This window comes from Panthera onca, chromosome C1 (genome assembly GCF_046562875.1).
Source record: "Panthera onca isolate mPanOnc1 chromosome C1, mPanOnc1 haplotype 2, whole genome shotgun sequence".
NCBI classification, from domain to species: Eukaryota; Metazoa; Chordata; class Mammalia; order Carnivora; family Felidae; genus Panthera; species Panthera onca.
Window position 1 is genome coordinate 146,592,379 of NC_138346.1, and position 19,078 is coordinate 146,611,456.

Sequence of the window (19,078 nt, forward strand, 5' to 3'; positions counted from 1 at the left end):
TTTGTCCATTATTTAATATTTTTCTTATAGAAGTCAGGAAAATCTGTCACTGCTGAGGAACTCAGGCTTTCCTCTTTCTGATAAGGAGAACTACTTATATTCCAGGAAACTCAAAGGCAAAATTGATATTCAACCACAGCAACTACATTAGCTAAAATTCGATATAGACCATATGTGGTTAGCATGTTTGTTTCCTCTTCCTTTTTGCATAGGACTAAATTTTTAGTAACCATATTTCACTCCCATCTTTTGTTGTGACATGGCTTAAATATTTTTTGAAAAGGAGTGTAAGAGATGTCTACAATATAATCAATAATTTAAAATAACCAAAAGTCCTCTGACAGTAGATAAGAAAGGTTATAGTACTTTCTATTACTACTTTCCTAAAAATTTTAGTTGCAATACACTGTGAAATTTCCTGAAAAATAGAATTTTCTTGCATTTGGAACATGTGGGATATTTTATCTATTAAATTATGTCCCTATCCTAAAAAAAATAATAAAATAATTATATCATAAATGTCAGAATCAGTACTAGGCGATGAAATAATATTCCTGACACAAGTAAAATAAATTAGCCTCAGAAAATAAATATTTAACCAGTAAAAATCTTCAGTGATAATCTTTGTCTCAGTAGGTTGTTCTATAGGCAGCAATAACTGTCTCCACTATCTACATTATATTAATTTACGTTTACAAGCTTACCACTTTCATCCTCCATTCACAACTGTTTTCTACTCTGTAAAATTTCATGCTTACCGCAAAATTAAACAGTAGATATCTTTTTTCATCTTTTCAAAACACAGTTAGATGCAACCTCTAATCACAAACTCTCTTAAAAATTCATTAATATACTCAGAAAGTATGCAGATAAAAGATTTTTAAAAGGAAAAAAATGAACTAATCTTAAGCATAAAATTAAACTCGTAAAAGTACTCTTGATGCTCCACCAATCTATACATGAAAGAAACCTCATAATTCTCATATCTTTTATCACTGAAATCATAAGCTAGCCACTCCATGCTAGTCAAATTAATCTAACACTTTGCTGTTTATATTATTTTGCCTTTGTCTTTCTTTTTCATGCCCTATTTATCTTACTATCAATCTAAATTCACCATCACAAAATACTTGTTAAAAAAATATTTCATGTGTTTCATGGTTAATTCTACCTACTTTATATTTTATATCATCCATATCCTTAATGCAGTCATTCAAACAGATGAATCAAATCCAAACACGAGGAAACTATCAGTGAAATTAATACCCTCAGGATTTATAGAACAATCGAAATTATTTTTAGGTAAGCTGGTTTCAAGTGGCTACATAAAAGAAATAATAGAGACCTCATTGAGTAGGAAACGAAAAGTAAAAATTACATGGATTTCAAAGGAATCAAAATAAATTAAAATCTCAGTAGATACATAAATAGCGGATTGAACCAAGATAATGAGTTAGTATACTGGCAGACAGAAAACTTAGAAAATTTCTGATTCATCGCACACAGATATGAGAAATTAAAAAAGCATGGAAGATAAAAATGATAAGATCCAAGATCCATCTAGTAAGAGCTCCAAAATGAGAATATGGAAAATGAGGAAGTACTGCATGAAGATAAATGAATGAAAAGTAAACAGAGAAAAGGCGTTTCATCAACAAATGAATGACAATTAGGGCAACAGACGTCTTTTCCTTAGTGACAACAAAAGCCCCCCCCAACCCATCAAACTTCTATAAGATTTTGAGCTTTTATCTTTTTTTTTAACGTTTATTTATTATTGAGAGACAGAGAGAGACAAATACCACCAGTATTGTATAGTCTACAGTATATTTGCTATTTAACTAGGTTATTTTGAGTCAGTAAAATTCTACTGTAAAGGGTAAGACTACACATTCCACTCTAGACCATACCATGTGTAAATCAAGTATTTCAAATACACAGATGTGTTAATATGTATTTAATAAATACAACTATTTTTACTTCATAAAATAAAATTTTGATCTGTAGACTAAAACATGAATTGGTATTTTCCTTTCTTTTCTAATGTTTATTTATTTTTGAGAAAGAGAGTGTGCATGTGCATGCGGGAGAGGTACAAAGAGACAATTTCTGCACTGACAGTGCAGAGACCAATGTGGGGCTCGAACTCAAAACAGAGATCATGACCTAAGCCAAAATCAAGAGTCACTCAACCTACTGAGCTGCCCGGGCACCCTGTTATTTTCAATTTACTACATTTTAACAAACTTCCAGTAAGGTTAAGAAAACTTAAAATAGAACCAGATCAGATTCAAAGAACAAAATGGAAAAGTCTGTCACTTATGATCAAATACTTCATTTAGGGAGAGATAGGAAAGGATGTTTACTCCTCACTGGCCAAGTTCCCAGAGAAGAAGTGAAAAAGCTGTTACTTTCCCTACACTATAGAAATATAAAACAGTCTGACCTGATAGATGCCAAGAAATGCTAGAGCACCCATAAAAAGTCACTGGGTACAACGGCTCATACAATGTTTTAGCTAGAAGGAACTTCAAAGATCAAGTAGCCTAATTTCCTTTTAGTTTTGAGGAAAGCAGGTTCAAAGCAGCTAAGCAATTTGCCTAAGGTCACAAAGAAAAGTCAGTGACCTGGCTGGGTTTACAATGCCAGTCTTGTGATTCCTAATTCGGTGCTCTTTTACTCCATACTGCCTTCTTAGAGATCTTAGGAGTATCCATTTCCTTACATTTGAACTACACCTTGATCTAATTTGCATTAATTAATGGATATTAGGTGCCTTAAATCAGGAATAGTGGCAGGCCATACTTCTCATCTCTAATTTCATCCTAATCCAATCTGTGTCTCAGGGGAGAATACTCTCAACTGGAAGCAAGAAACCAGTTCTAACACCAGCTCTCTGTCACTAGCTATATGCAACCCCAAGCAGGTTATCCCATCTCGCTGTTCCTGTTTGCTCATCTGCAAAATGATGTTTGACTTTCCTATCTTCCAGTTTTTAAAAAAACTACATTTATTCAAAACGTTCACTGAATGCTAGGCAATGGAAAATAGCACAGTCTACTTTTCTTCCAGATATTCAATTTATTAAGGTAGACAGACATGAAAAACATACTCTGAAGAAGCAACATAGCTTTACACAAATGTAATAGGCCATAGGGGTTGTGTGTGTGTGTGTGTGTGTGTGTGTGTGTGTGCGTGCGCGCGCGTGCATGTGTTTAACAGAAAGCTCAGCTGGAATATAGTATGATGGCAAGAACTAAGCATTTGGAGTCAATCTGGTGATGTACAAATTCTGATACTGCAACCATGTTAAAGCTTCAATTTCCTCACATGAAAATGCAATTATTGCAACTACCTTGACTGTATCATTTCTAAGTCTCATAATAGATATGCCTAAGACTAAGAAGTATGCTTTCATAGTAACAGTGCAGTTCCTGGCACACAGCACTGAAGCAGATAGTACTAGATGCCTACATAATATCCATCCTCCCTTTATCCTTACTGAGAAAATTCCCACTCTGCTATATGCAACAAAGTACACAGATAAAATTGTCACTTCATTAGACTTTCTAGCTGCTAGAAGTAGCTATATGACAATTTTTGTCAATGAGAAGCCAGCCCAGGATTTGGGTGAACCTCTCTCTCATTTTGCTTAGACTGCAGACCCAAAGCCTGAAGGTGCAGGAGCCATCTTCATGTGACAATACGGGACAAATAGGACAAAACCCAACAAACTAAAGATGGCAAAGCAGAGAGAGGTCCTGGGACCCTGCCAGCTTTACTAAACTGCTACACAAGTCCTACCATGCCTACTTTGGATTTCTTGTTTTAGATATAATATAAATCCCTATCTGACCAAGGATCATTAGGGTCCTGTAAGCAATACAAAGACTTTGGCTTCTGGCTTAGGCAAATAAGTGATATGCTATGACCTCCTGCGTTAAGAGTAGATTTGAGGATTGGGAGAAGCAGGGAAAAGCAGGGAAGCTATATGCTCTATGAAGCTCTGGTAGACCACCGCAAAATGGTCTCAAATGAATCCTGCCTTCCTGCATTTACACTGTCTTGTAGTCCCCCTTTCAAAGTGATTCAACACTAGTCTTTTGACTTATTCTGACAGTGTGATGGAAGTGACATTCTGATGATGAGGAAGGGGACACAAGAGGTCTCATAACTTGTGTTTTCACTCTTGAAACCCCAAATACTATTTACAGAAGTCCAGACTACTCTGCTAGAGAGAGAGACAGGCCCTGGAAGATGAAAGTGATCATGTGGACAGACGCCATGTGGACGAGAACCAAAGCACTCCAGCTGTTCCAACCATTCCAGCTGAGACACCAGACATGTGACTGAGGCATTCCAGTCCAGGTTAGCCACCAGCTGAATACAGCTGCATAACTGAGCACAGGCAAGACCAGAAAAAAACACCTAGTATACCCAGAGAATCTTGAAAGTTTGTGACACTATAATAAATATGTAATTGAAGCTACTGTAGTAATGAAGGCAAGAAATAATGATCGCTTTAAGAAGTCTCTTCAATAACAATAATTATTAATTACTCGTTGTGACTTCCAAGAGATAAAAAGTATAACAATCTAATGGGGATGATGGGGATGTCAATAACATTGTCATTATGTTAAAAATTGTTTTTCCTTTTCTTTCCCACCTTACGCCCCCTGCTCCCCACCTCCACACTTTGAGAAGGAAGTAGATAGAGACAACAATCCTCTTCTTTCAAAAAAACAAAATCATCACCTTTCAAAACAGATTTGCTTAAAAAAATCCACCTTACTTCCTCACCATTCCTGTGATTAAACTAACCATAAACTGCATGTAGGTCAGAGTACCCAATCCTTAGATTCAGTGATTGATTTAGGATTAGTCATGGATTGAAGTAGTCCTATTCAGAGGTCCTTTTCAGGGATTAATAAGAAAGTCCTTCTCCAGAGAACACCAGTTGCAAAGACAATAAAAAAAGCTATTAAAGCTATTGACAAAGAGAAGTGCATTTTTTTTTACTGTAAATCATGCAACATTGTTTTTTATTATAATGCATGGGTTTTAAAAATTATTTCCTCAATCTCTCCACACACAGGCAAAAATAAGTATACCATTTAACATATCGGAACTTGCAAACATTGATCATTGCCTAGAGAAGGGAAAATTATCCCTAAAACATGCTTAACCAGGAGGCCAATTCATCATGATAGACAGGCTGTCTGTCCCCCATCTGAACCTTCATTTGCCACCATTCAGTAATCTTTCTTCAGGCCCAGATCAGCAGCACATTTCTTCCCAACAATCACTAAATGTCTGAGAAGACTTTCATCATCATCTGCTACAGAAATCTGGGATATAAGTTTCTTGGGTATCACCAGAAGATGTGTTGATGCTTCATGGGAAATGTCACGGAAAGCAAGACACTGATCATCCTCAAATATGACCAGTGTCATATTGGCTGGGATTTTGGCTGGGATTTCCTTGTGAACGATCTCAAAGAGCATCTTGCTACCAGGCCAGACGGCCTGAGCCTTGGTGATTTCATCAGCCATCTCCCAAAAAAGTTTTTCTTATCATAGCCAGCAGAAAACAAAGCTAACCCAGAAAAAAGTAAAGATGAAAATTAAAGAGAAAAAAACCATGGAGGACACAGGCTGAGCATCTAAATCCAATCACGTTTACTTTTTTTTTTTTTTTTTTTCAACGTTTTTTATTTATTTTTGGGACAGAGAGAGACAGAGCATGAACGGGGGAGGGGCAGAGAGAGAGGGAGACACAGAATCGGAAACAGGCTCCAGGCTCCGAGCCATCAGCCCAGAGCCTGACGCGGGGCTCGAACTCACAGACCGCGAGATCGTGACCTGGCTGAAGTCGGACGCTTAACCGACTGCGCCACCCAGGCGCCCCCAATCACGTTTAAACATACTCCCATACCCCTAAACTTAGTGCTAACCAATTCCTCTTTTGCTTGAATTTGGTTTGACTTATGATTTCTCTTATCACAAATCAGAGTCATAAATAATACATCTGGCTTCCTGCTTTGAAACATGAAGTTTAATCTAATTTAGTAATGACAACTGCAAATCCATGTCTATATATGTTTTCAATATCAAGATCAATATTCCTTATTAAGTATTTGTGTACACTACTACTTTAAAATAACCTCATTTTATACCATGAAACTGAACGTAATGGGTCAGATTTCTGCCTCTGTTCCAAAGGATGCTGTTAGTCATTTTTATTTTTGGTCTTATTTTGCATACTCTTCTTCCTTGAGCTTTTGGGAAATGTTTCTTATCTCACTCAAACCATGTGACTCTAGAGAAGGTGTCAATGTTTTTAATGTGATTCCATAATCCCTGGCCATGGCTGAATGACCTAAGGATGGACATCTGACTGAGCTAAACCATAGTGTTCCATATCCTGGCCAAACATGACTAATTCATTCATCTCACAAATATTTACTGAATACCTATTATGTATGCTAGATGCTGTGCTGCATACTGAATACACAGTGGGGGGACAAAAAAAGGATATCTATATTGTATTAGAACTACATAATGACCCCTCCAACTCTATTCCATAATCTATATGCCTCATTCTAGTCTCCTTCCCTTGTTCATCTGTAAATTCTCTTCCACTAAGAAATCTGGCTCCTACTACTGGCCATCCACTTTAATTATTCAATTCCAGCATACATTTACAGCAGGATCAGAATTATCCACCCATATCCCTATGGAAACAACTTTATCAACTACAGTACAGTGCTTACATGTACTTCCTTTGGCTTTTAGTATTGCAGATTCTTTCCATTTTCAAGGTTACCTAGGTTAACACCTTTCCCCACCACTCCTTTCAGTGAGGTTGTTTCATATGTATGTGTAATATACTTTGATTCTCTTGTAACAGCCTGCGTTCCTTTCTCAGATCTCTGATCTCCTAAATGATACTTTATAATCATGACCTTACTCCTTAATGATACACCTAGTGCCCAGATCCTGGTTCCTAATACTAGTTTCCAAGAAAAGAAACAGGACTTCTTGGAGAAACGGCTGATTCTAGGAGTAGGAGAGATTCAAAATGAGCCTGGAGCATCTTGTAGTGCAAGAAAGTAAAGAAGTACTCAAAACAAAAATCATAGCCATTGATGGAACTATGTCAAAGGGACACAAGAGCCAGCTTGAAGAACCCCCACTGGCCAAAACTAGAACAATTTTAGCAACAAAATAAGGTAGTACTGGATTATAATCCAAAGTATAAAATAAATATCTATGAGTCCATACTGGTATAAATAAATAACCAAATAAATTAATGGTAAAGGAGAGAAACCTCCTGTATATAGGAGAGAAACCTCCTGTATGTAAGAATTCAACATAATTTTTACACACACACACACACACACACACACACACACACTGCCATCAAAGAAGAGGAGCCTAACCCCCTTACTCCTTATGTCAGCTGTGCATAGTGACTTCCTTCCAAAGAGGAGAGTATGAAAAGAAGGAGGGAAAAAAAAATAACTTTAGAGTCAGGAGAAACCTGACCAAACACTACCTCAGCTGGGTGATCAAGGTCAACATCAACAGTGATAAGTCATGCTGGTATTATGTAAAATGGTACTTTAACACTGTAATTTACCTTTCAAAAACCCACAACTCTAGTCTAATAATGAAAAACACCAAATTCTAATAGAGGAGCATCTATAAAATACCTGACTGGCACTCCTCAAAACTGTTGAGATCATTTTAAAAGGAAGAAAAAGAAAAAAAGCAAAGTCTAAGAAACTAAAACAGCCAAGGAGAGCCTAAAGAGAAGTGGCAACCAAATGTAATGTGGCATCCAGATGGGATGCTGGAACAGAAAAAAAATGAGAACTAAAGAAATCTGAGTAAAGTATGGATTTTAATTCCTAATAAGATTCATTAACTGTAACAAATGTACCATATTTACACACAATGTTAAAAACGGGGAAGTGAGTCTGGGGTATGTAGAACTTCCTATTGTCTTCTCAGTTTTTCTATAAATTTAAAACTGTTCTAAAAAATGGTAAGTATTTTTTCTTTTCATTTTTTGTTTATTTTAACATTATTTAACATTTTGAGAGAGAGAGGGAGACAGAACGAGAGCAGGGGAGGGGGAGAGAGACACACACACACACACACACACACACAGAATGCAAGCAGGCTCCAGGCTATGAGCTGTCAGCACAGAGCCTGACGTAGGGCTAGAACCTATGGACTGCAAGATCATGACCTGACCTGAAGTCAGATGCTTAACCGACTGAGCCACCCAGGTGCCCCAATAAGCATTTTTTCTAAAAGAAAAGACAGGATCCTTACAATCAAAAAGCTTACATCTAGAGAAAAGACACACATTCAACAAGTAAACCGCAATTAAAAACTGTGATAACTGCAATGAAAAAACAAGATAGAACAATGAAAAACCCACCTATAATTTGATTAAAACATTGAGGAAAGCCTCTCTAAGACTCTCTGAGGAAGTAAATTTTATTCTGAGACCCAAGAGATGATTAAGAGTTACCCAAATAAGGTGAAAGAAAGAAGCACCCCTGCTTGAGAAACTAAAACAAAAATCAGACTTGTCAAATTTCTGGTTCTGGACAAGATCGAACAGGCTCATTTCTTTCTACTCCTGCCTGATAACTAACTACAACTAAACACTCTGGAAATAAAACAGCAGACAATTCTAAGACTCTGAGAGGTGAAAAAAAGGCAAACCAGTTAGAAACTTCAGGTCTTGGGGAACACAAGGTGGTAAATTCTCTGGGTTTTATTTTTATCACAGAATTATCCACCTGGGTATCAGACAAGAACCTCCAAAGCCAAAGTTAAAAAAAAAAAAAAAAAAGGTGTGGGGTGGGGAGGTGGGGACATCTGGATGGCTCAGTTGGTTAACCATTCAACTCTTGATTTCAGCTCAGGTCATGACCTCATGGTTCATGGGATCAAGCCCCGCACTGGGCACTATGCTGACCAGTGCAAAGCCTGCTTGGGATTCTCTCTACCTCTCTCTCTCTCTGCCCCTCCCCTGCTCATGCTGTCTCTCTCAAAATAAATTAATTAATTTAAAAAAAAAAAAAAAAGAAGACTCTCAAGAAGAGTCTGCTTTCTCTCTAGAAGAATGGTGAGAAGGAACAGCTCAGCAGGACAGAAACCTTTTTTAAAAAAAAAATTTAAAACATTTATTTTTGAGAGACAGACAGACAGTGTGCGAGTTGGGGGGAGGGGCAGAGAGAGAGAGGGACACACAGAATCCAAAGGAAACTCCAGGCTCTGAGCTTTCAGCACAGAGCCTGATGTGTGGTCGAACTCACAAACCATGAGATCATGACCTAAGATGAAGTTAGACCCTCAACCGACTGAGCCACCCAGGCACCCCAGGACAGAAACCTTTTTGACAACACCCACCCTATTCGACCAAGCACCGTCTGGAGGAGCCTGGACTTAACTGGTAGCAGCAGATAGTCCAGAGTAGAATGGCAGACACCAAGCACTCTGAGGCAGTGCTCTCCTTCTCAGCCAGTAAAGCTGAAGTGAGTATACTGAACTTCTGCTCTTTGACAGCACCAGGGCCCAGAATGGGGCTCCTCTTACTCATCAAGGGGGAGGCATCAACAGAGACCAAGTAGGGAGTGTCGTCTCCTTCCCCAGAGCCTGAGGTAGCCTGGTATGTAGCTTTCCTTCCCTGACAAGGCAGCCCAAGTAGAGACTAAGCACAGAATACATACTTTAGCTCAACAAGAGTAGGCAAATCAGGATGATGCTCCCTTCCTTCAGCAGAGACCTGCTCCCACGTCCAGTGGTAGAAGATAAAACAAGGTGAAACTCCCATCTCCCACTTGTATGGTGTCATCATACAAGGAAAGAGATTCTGGGCTTTGCCCCTCATTGAGCAGTAGCAGGTAGTCTGAGACAGCAACTGTCTCCTCCAATAGTGTGCCGTCAATGAAGACCAAGTGGGGACCACGTCAATTCCACTCGTATCTAGCAGGAACAGACAGTCCTCCTCACTACCCCAAGAAGAGAATGGAGTAAAAGACAGATGACCTTGGAGGAGAGAGCTGGAGAAAAGAACTCATTAAACCTGCCTAAGAAGTCCTGCACAGAACCAGAACTTGGCAGAACCAATTCACACATCAAGCTGACCAGAATTCATATGCAAAAAGGTTTGAGAACCAAAGTATACCATAAAACCCAACTTTTTGGAATAGCTTTCAAGTGGTACACAAAGCACACAAGAATAATACTGTGAGGGCTTTGGAAAGTAAATTATCATTGGAACCAAAGCCCACAAAAGTAGGCCAGAATCTGTGTGCTAAACCTAAACAGTAAGTGCTTGCTAAAATAGAAGATTTAGATACAGGGACTCAATATAATAGTCAAAATGTCCAGGATAACAATTAAAAAAAAAAAAAAAAATCACTCACCCAAGAACCAGGAAAATGATAAACTGAATGGCAAAAGATAATCAATATACACCCCAAACTAAGATAACTCACATGTTGAAATGAAATTACAGGATTTTAAAGAAATCATCATTAAGAATGCTTTAACCAAAAATTTTTTTTGAAAAATTGAAAACAATGAATAGAAAACCTCAGCAAATAATAGAAGATAGGAAAAAGAATAAAGAAAATTATAAAATTAAAAAACAATTAAAATAAAGAGCTCACTTGGGGCGTCTAGGTGGCTCAGTCAGTTAAGCGTCCAACTTCAGCTCAGGTCATGATATCACAGTTCCTGAGTTTGAGCCTGGTGTTGGGCTCTGTGCTGACAGCTCAGGGCCTGGAGCCTGCTTCAGATTAGGTGTGTCTGTCTGTCTGTCTGTCTGTCTCTCTCTCTCTCTCTCTGCCTCTCCCCCACTCACACTCTGTTGCTCTCTCAAAAATGAATGTTAAAAAAAAATCAAAATAAAATAAAATAAAAAGCTCACTGGATGGGCTCAATTCTGGATTGAAGATAACAGAGTAAAGACTCATTAAACTTGAAGACAGATGAGTAGAACTTAACCAATATGAACAGAACAACAGAAAGGAAATAGATTGAAAAAATAAATAAACCACAAAAATCTAACGTTTGTGTTACAGGAGTCCCAAAAGGAGAAAAGAAAGAGTATGTGTCCGAAAAAAATTGGAGGAGGGGCACCTGGGTGGTTCAGTCGGTTGAGCGTCTGACTTTGGCTCAAGTCATGAGCTCATGGCTCGTGAGTTTAAGCCCCACGTCGGGCTCTCTGTTGACAGCTCAGAGCCTGGAGTCTACTTTGGATTCTGTGTCCCTCTCTCTCTCTCTGCCCCTCCCCTCGCTCATGCTCTGTCTCTCTCTCTCTCAAGAATAAAACATTTAAAAAGTTTTTAAATTTAAATTGGGGGCAAGATGGCTAACTTCCAAAATTTGCCAAAAGGCATAAATCCACAGATTCAAGAAACTGAGCAAGTCCCAGAAAGGATAACCTTATGGTCATCTAAAAAAAGCCAAAATATATCAAATCAGACTTATGAAAACTACAAAAAACCAACCAGCTTGAGTTCTGAAAGCAGCTAGAGAGAAATGATGCATTTCTTAACAGAAACCATAGATGCCAGAAGAAAGCAGTATAATATTTCAAATGCTGAAAGAACTGTCAACCTCAAATTCTATACCCAGTGAAAATATCCATCAGGAATTAAAGGGAAACAAAGACATTCTCAGACAAAGACAACTAAGAAAAATTGTCAGCAGCAGTCTTAATCATAAAGAATGGCTAAAGAAGTTCTCAAACTAGAAGAAAATGATAACTGCAAGAGGTTTATAACTTTAAAAAGACAAAATGAATAAAAATAGGGCTAAGTGTAATAGAATATCATTTTCCTTATGAATTTTTATGATCATCTGATGTGCTCAATGTAAAGTAAACAAGATAATTTTAACTTTAAAATGGGGAAAGGGACCTAAGTAGAAGTATGATTTCCACATTTCACTCAAAGTGGTAGAATGCCAATACCAACAGTATCCAAAAAAAGTTACACATGCACATCATAACACCCAAGGGACCACTTTAACGAATAACTGGTGATATGCTCAAAAACCTTATAAATAAAAATGGATTCTAAAAAATGTTCAGGTAGCCCACATATAGGCAACAAAAGGGAAACAGAGGAGGAACAAACAGAAGGAACAAACAGAAAACTAATAGTGATCTAGCAGACTTATGCTCTTACATATGTCAGTAATTAATTTTAAGTGTAAAGGGCCTAAATACAAAATTTCAAAACAGAGATTGGCATAATGGATTAACAAGTACGACCTGGCTAGAGGCTATTTATAAGACCCTAACTTTGAATATCAAGGCATAAGTAGACTGAATGAAAAGGATGCCATGCTCTTATCAAAAATAAGAGCAACAGTGGCTATATTAATACCAGGAGAAGCAGACTTGAAGGTGAAGAAAATTATCAGGGAATTTTAGAAGAGAGTCATTACAAAACAATAAAATGATCTATCCACCAATAAGGCATAGTAATGTTAAATGTGGAAACAACAGAGCTTTAAAATAAAAGAAACAAAAGCTGATAGAATCCAGAGGAAAAACAGAAAAAATATACAATTATAACTGAGGATTTCAACTCTCCCCTCTCAGCAAAACAGAACTACAAGATTGAAAACCAGCAAGAAGACAGAAGAACCAAACACCACCATCAAAAAGAAGATTTAATTATTAACATTTACAGACTACTCCATCTAACAAGAACAAAATACATTCTTTTCAAGTGCTCATAGAATATTCACCAGAATAGAACAGAACCAGCGTCATAACACAAACCTAAACAGGGGCACCTGGGTGGCTCAGTCAGTTGAGCATCCAGCTCTTGATTTTGGCTCAGGTCATAATCTCATGGTTCATGAGTTTGAGTGTTCCATCGGGCTCTGTACTGACAGCACAGAGTCTGCTTGGGATTCTCTCTTTTCTCTCTCTCTTCCCCTCCCCTGTTCACTCTCTCTCTCTCTCTCAAAATAAACATTTTAAAAAAGTTAAAAAAAAAACCTTAAATAAATTTAAAGGAATTTAAACATAAAAAGCACGTTCACATAAAAGAATCAAGCTAGTCAACAGAAAGAAAAATTTTAAGCACTCAGAAACTAAAAACACACTTCTAAGTAATCTATAGTTCAAAAGAGAAGTCTTCAAAGAAATTTTTAAAATACACAAAGCTGAATAAAAATGAAAATATAATGTAACAAAATGTGTGGGATGTAGCCAAACTTGCACCTCAAGGAATAAAAAAGAACAAAATATACCAAAAGCAGGTTAAAGAAGGAAATGGTAAAAAATAAGAGCAGAAGCCAATGATATTAAAAATGACAGAGGGAAAAAAAAAATGAATGAAACAAAAGTTAATTGAAAAGATCAATAAGACAATAAGATCAATAAGATAAACCTCCAGCAAGACTAACAAAGTTCAAAAAGACACAATGTACGATATCTGGAATAAAATAGCAAGTGTGACTATAAATATTAAGCCATTAAAAAAACAGTAAGAAAACACTAAAATCAAATCTACAATCTGAATCAACAACTTAGATGAAATCAACCAACTCCTTGAAAAGGATAAACCACCAAAACTCACGTAATATAACTAATGTAACTATTAGACAATCTTTTCAGAAAATTCTCCCATAAATTTAGATGTAAAAAATTCATAAAAAAAAAAAAAAGCCAAACTGAATCCAGCAATGAAGAAAATTATACATTATAACCCAGTAGGGTTTATTCTTGTATGGAAGACTGGTTCAATGTTCAAAAATCCATCAATATAATCCCCATGTCAAAAGAATAAAGATGAAAAATCACATAATCCTACCAGCTGATGCAGAAAAGGCATTTGACAAAATTCAACAGGCATTTATAATTAAAAATATGGAATAGAGAACTTCCTGAACTTGATAGAGAGATTCTACAAATACTTACAACTAGCATATATAACTGTGAATGACTAAATGCTTTCACCTAAGATCAGGATCAGGATAAGGACATATGCTTTCAGCAATGTTATTTAACACAGTATTGGGCATTCTAACCACTTCAATAAGACAATAAAGGGCATGCAGATTGGAAAGGATGAACCAAAATGTTCCTATTAACAGATAAAATGGTCATCTACATTAAAAAAAAAAATCCCATGAAATTTACCAGAAACTTCCACAATAAAATAGTTCAGCAATATTACAGGTTACAAGAACACTCAAAAATCAGTCATATTTCATGGCCTTTTGTAGCAACATGGATGGAACTGGAGAGTGTTATGCTAAGTGAAATAAGTCATACAGAGAAAGACAGACACCATATGTTTTCACTCTTATGTGGATCCTGAGAAACTTAACAGAAACTCATGGGGGAGGGGAAGGAAAAAAAAAAAAAAAAAAAAAAAAGAGGTTAGAGTGGGAGAGAGGGAGAGGGAGGGAGCCAAACCATAAGAGACTCTTAAAAACTGAGAATAAACTGAGGGTTGATGGAGGGGTGGGAGGGAGGGGAAAGTGGGTGATGGACATTGAGGAGGGCACCTGTTGGGATGAGCACTGGGTGTTGTATGGAAACCAATTTGACAATAAACTTCATATTTAAAAAAAATCAGTCATATTTCAAAAAAAATCAATCATAGTTCTGTGGATTCACAATGACCAGGTAGACACCAAAGTTAAAAACACACCATTTACAATCATTGCCAAGTGCTCCTGTGAGGTGATCCACAGTACCCACACCTGTTTCCTATCACATCCTTACTTATCGTACCTTACTTTGTCTTCCCTGCTTCACAATAAGTTAAACTCTCTAAAAGCAGATGAAGTATCTGTTCACAGCTGTGTCCCTAGCACCATGTCTGCCACATCCTAGCTAATCAATAAATATTTTTAAGGATTAAAAAAAAATGTGCTTCAAGTTCCATAGCTAGATTAACAATCCCCCATATCCAAACCCAAAATTCTACCCCTTTCCTAATAAAAAAAAAAAATGCTAGTTATATAAAAAGTTTCAGGAAAAAAGAAAAAAAAGTACTGGGAATACAAACAGTTCCAGTCAGAAATCAAAGTAATCCTCACATTTTATAATATGGAAAGAGCTTTAAGTCACAATTGTTCTTTTCTATTAAGTCACAAGCATATTCAAACACAAAAGAAAATTATACAGTGAGCAAAATATGAATTTTGTTAGTAACTGTCTTAATGACTACTTGATTTTCCTGTTATTTTATCTTCACATTCCAAATTCTTAGACCCTTATATGATTAAAATAGAAATAACTTTATCTTGTCTGCATTCTAAACCAGAGCAGAGGGCTTGTATCAAGTGACAGGTACTAGAGCTACCGGTATTTCTAGGAGCATATAATCACCATTTTAGTGTTCAATTTTGTCAATTTTCCCCTAGAAGTGATTCTTAAACTTTTTGTGTATGTGGAGTTGGGGTAAGGGGTGGGGGGCACAGATTACAAATCTCTGGGATCCTGATGAAAGCAACAGACTCTCAGAATACTTCATATGTGCAACACAACACATACACAAACACAGAATGGGAGGAAGTTTCAGGGGGTTCACTGATCCCTAAGTTCATCCAAGTTCATCCCAAAGTTCAGAACCCACGAATGTCAAGCCTTTTGTCAACCAATAGCTGTTAGCTATTTCTTAAGAGCCTAACATAGACTTTTTAGGAAATATACCATATTCACAAAAAGGCACACAATAAGACCCTGATTAACTTCCTGGAATAAAAATTAACCATGTTAAAAATATAAGTAACTTCAGAAATTATAACAGGCAGGGCTCTGGAAGACCAGAGAAACAGATCTTCCTCACTGCCTAGATTCTGTTTGTTTGCACACCTCTGAAGATAAAGCAGGGGATCTTCTTCATTCTGATTCTCTTCCATTCCTAAACTTCCCAGGAGATAATACATACAAGTTCTGTTTTGTGTTCATGGTCCTAACAATATAAGAAATAAGAAGAATAATCTCATACACCTATTAGTGACCATTATACTTTAACTGACACTCTTAAAAACAGAGTAAAAAAAAAAAAAAATTAAGGGTTACTTATACATTAGAGTTTTCTTTCATCTCTAAACATGAACTAAGTCATTTCCCCTAGCCAGTACTTCTCAATAGGGGCTTATCACCACACAGGGCATTTCTGAAAAATGTGGAAATTCTGGTTGTGAAGATGACAATAAGACCGAGGCACACAGGTGGGGAAGTGACTCAGGCAGAGGCAGAGAACTGTGACAGAAAGCAAAGACTCTAATGACAGAAAGCAAAGAAAGAAAACTATAAGAATATCAGAACAACTAAGAACAAAGGTTTTTGTCTCAAAGGACTTAAGTGATTAAATCAGTAAAACATCAAAATCTTCACCGTTTCTGGCATTTATCATCTATTCAATTACCAGGAAGGCCAACATTATTACCATTATCACTAAATAGAGCCAAAAAAATGGGAAGGGATAGTACAATATCAAAATGGAGAAAAGACAGAACCAAAGTTAATTTTTTATGTGTCATGCTTAATTGAGAACATCTGATATATCACAAACCTACAATGTACTAGAGTGTTAAATATTTTTAAAATAATAAAACATAAAATAGATAACATAGTAGCATATCTATTCCAAGCATAGTAAGAATTGGGGGTTTAAATAAAGAGATACTACGAGAAACAATTACAAAGGAAAAGTCCAGAGATGCTTTTGTTGTTTGAAAATATACAAAGAAGGCAACCAAACTAAGATTACAAACAGACAAATGAATAGATGGACAGACAGGGAGAAAGAAAGGAAGAAGAGAAGAGGAAGGAAGGAGGAAATCAAACTTGGGACTCTCATTTAGTGTTTTATTTACGGATTAGGTTGAAGAAATAGGAAGCAAATTGTCAGTTACTCAGAGTTGGGAGGTAGGGAAGGCAACAATCAACTACAGGCCATACAACAGAACATCCCTGTGGAAGTAAAACCAGTTAAGTGCAAGAAAAGTTAACAGCTATTTACAAATAGAAACAATAAAAGAGCCAAGTGACTTGGTTGAAACAAGTTAAAACTTAGTGCGTGATAAAGTGTTACATGGGCAATTTGATAGAAATATGGTATGTGAAACTGAGTGCAACCTTGCCACTGTCCTTCATGTCCACTGATGACACAAGGAAAAATATTTATAATTACCATGAGAGTGAATCTCAGAGCTAGAGATTTCATCAAGAAATAATTTCTGGTGTAGAAGTGATAAATACTAGATATAGTAGTTGGGGGTGGAGGGGTGGGGAGGGGAAGAAATGCTAGAGACGTATCCTCTTTCAACTGCATTGGTAATCTTTATTTCTTTAGCTGAGTGAATATAACAGTGTTTTATTAACCTCTATACATCTTTTGTTATGCTTATATTATTTTTTTTAACAAAACAAGAAAGGAATAACACACACAGAAAGAAAGAAAGAAAGAAAGAAAGAAAGAAAGAAAAGAAAGAAAGAAAGAAAGAAAGAAAGAAAGAAAGAAAGAAAGAACGGACGAACTATCTAATAGTAAAGATACTGGATTCATTATTGCGGAAGTAGTTACAGAAATCTGTAGAAGTCCCAGAAAGCCATCTAACATAGGGTAGTCCTCTGTCTGGAATTTCAACTCTACAGGTACAAATAAATGGCCTCTCAACCTCTTAAAACTGTTCTACTCTGAGAGCGCATTTTCTTGAAAACATGTTAAGAATGTTCAGTAAATTGGTGCAACCACTGTGGAAAATAATATGGAGGCTCCTCAAAAAATTAAAATAGAAATACCATAAGACCCAGTAATTCCACTACTGGGCATTTACCTCAAGAAAACAAAACACTCATCAAAAACATACATACATCCCTATGTTTATTACAGCGTTATTTACAAATAGCCAAGATATGGAAACAAACCAAGTGTTCATCAATAGATAAATGGATAAAGATGTGTTTTATACACACACATACACACGAATACTACTCACCATAAAAAAGAATGAGATCTTGCCATCTGTGACAACATAGATGGACCTAGATAGTATTATGCTAAATGAAATGTCACGCAGAGAAAGGCAAATGCCATATGATTTCACTGATATGTGAAATCTAAAAAGCAACTGAACAAATAAAAAACAAACAGACCCTTAAAAACAGAGAGCAAAATGGTTGCTCTCTGGTTGCCAGAGAGAAAGTGGGTGGGGGGATGGGTGAAATAAAGGGAGTTAAGAGATAAAAAATTCCACTTACAAAATAAATAAATCATAGAGATGAAAACTACAGCATAGGAAATAGTACTACTGTAATGAAATTGTGACAGATGGTAACTACACTTAAATGTGGTGAACACTGAGTAATGTACAGAATTGAACCAATGTCATACACCTGAAACATAACACTGCATGTCAGTTATATTTCAATAATAATTAAAAAAAAAAAAGAATTTTCAAGTTGAAATGCCATGTTACTGGGTATATTTCAACTTGTAATAAGTATTAAGTATATTTAAATTTATGCCCAAAATTATATACAAGCTTCTTCTAGAATTCCTAAAAATAAAGTCTCCTAGCTATTATTTAATTAAATTCTTAGTAATATCACATTAATTTTTTCCTCTTATTGTAGAGCTGGTGTCCACAAATATTAATATATCACAATAAAACAATTAAGATGGCACAAATATATTAAGGGTCAAGTGAAATCTGCCCATGTTGGTGTCTTAAGCGGATCCTGACTTAGCCTTAATTTAAAATACTTTACATTAGGGGGCACCTGGGTGGCTCAGTCAGTTAAGTCTCTGACTTCAGCTCAGGTCATGGTCTCACGGTTCATGGGTTCGAGCCCCACATTGGGCTTTGTGCTGACAGCTCAGAGCTTGGAGCCTGCTTCGGATTCTGTGTCTCCCTCTCTCTCTGCCCCTTCCCTGCTTGCATTCTGTCTCTCTCTCTCTCAAAATAAAAAAAAATTTTTTTAATTAAAAAAATAAAATACATTTCATGCTATATTAATATGGTGTTTTTAAAAATTTATAACAAACTCTGATTATTACCCATCT

At 36.5% G+C, this 19,078-nt stretch overlaps 1 protein-coding gene and 1 pseudogene across 2 annotated transcripts in view; both read right to left on the minus strand.

The window, feature by feature from the left end:
* The window catches only part of PKN2 (protein kinase N2), a 128,029-nt gene that overhangs the window by 83,812 nt on the left and 25,139 nt on the right, over positions 1 to 19,078 (minus strand). The gene's annotated exons all lie outside the window — the stretch shown is intronic.
* LOC132670883 (adenosine 5'-monophosphoramidase HINT1 pseudogene) lies at positions 4,574 to 5,675 on the minus strand (annotated as a pseudogene).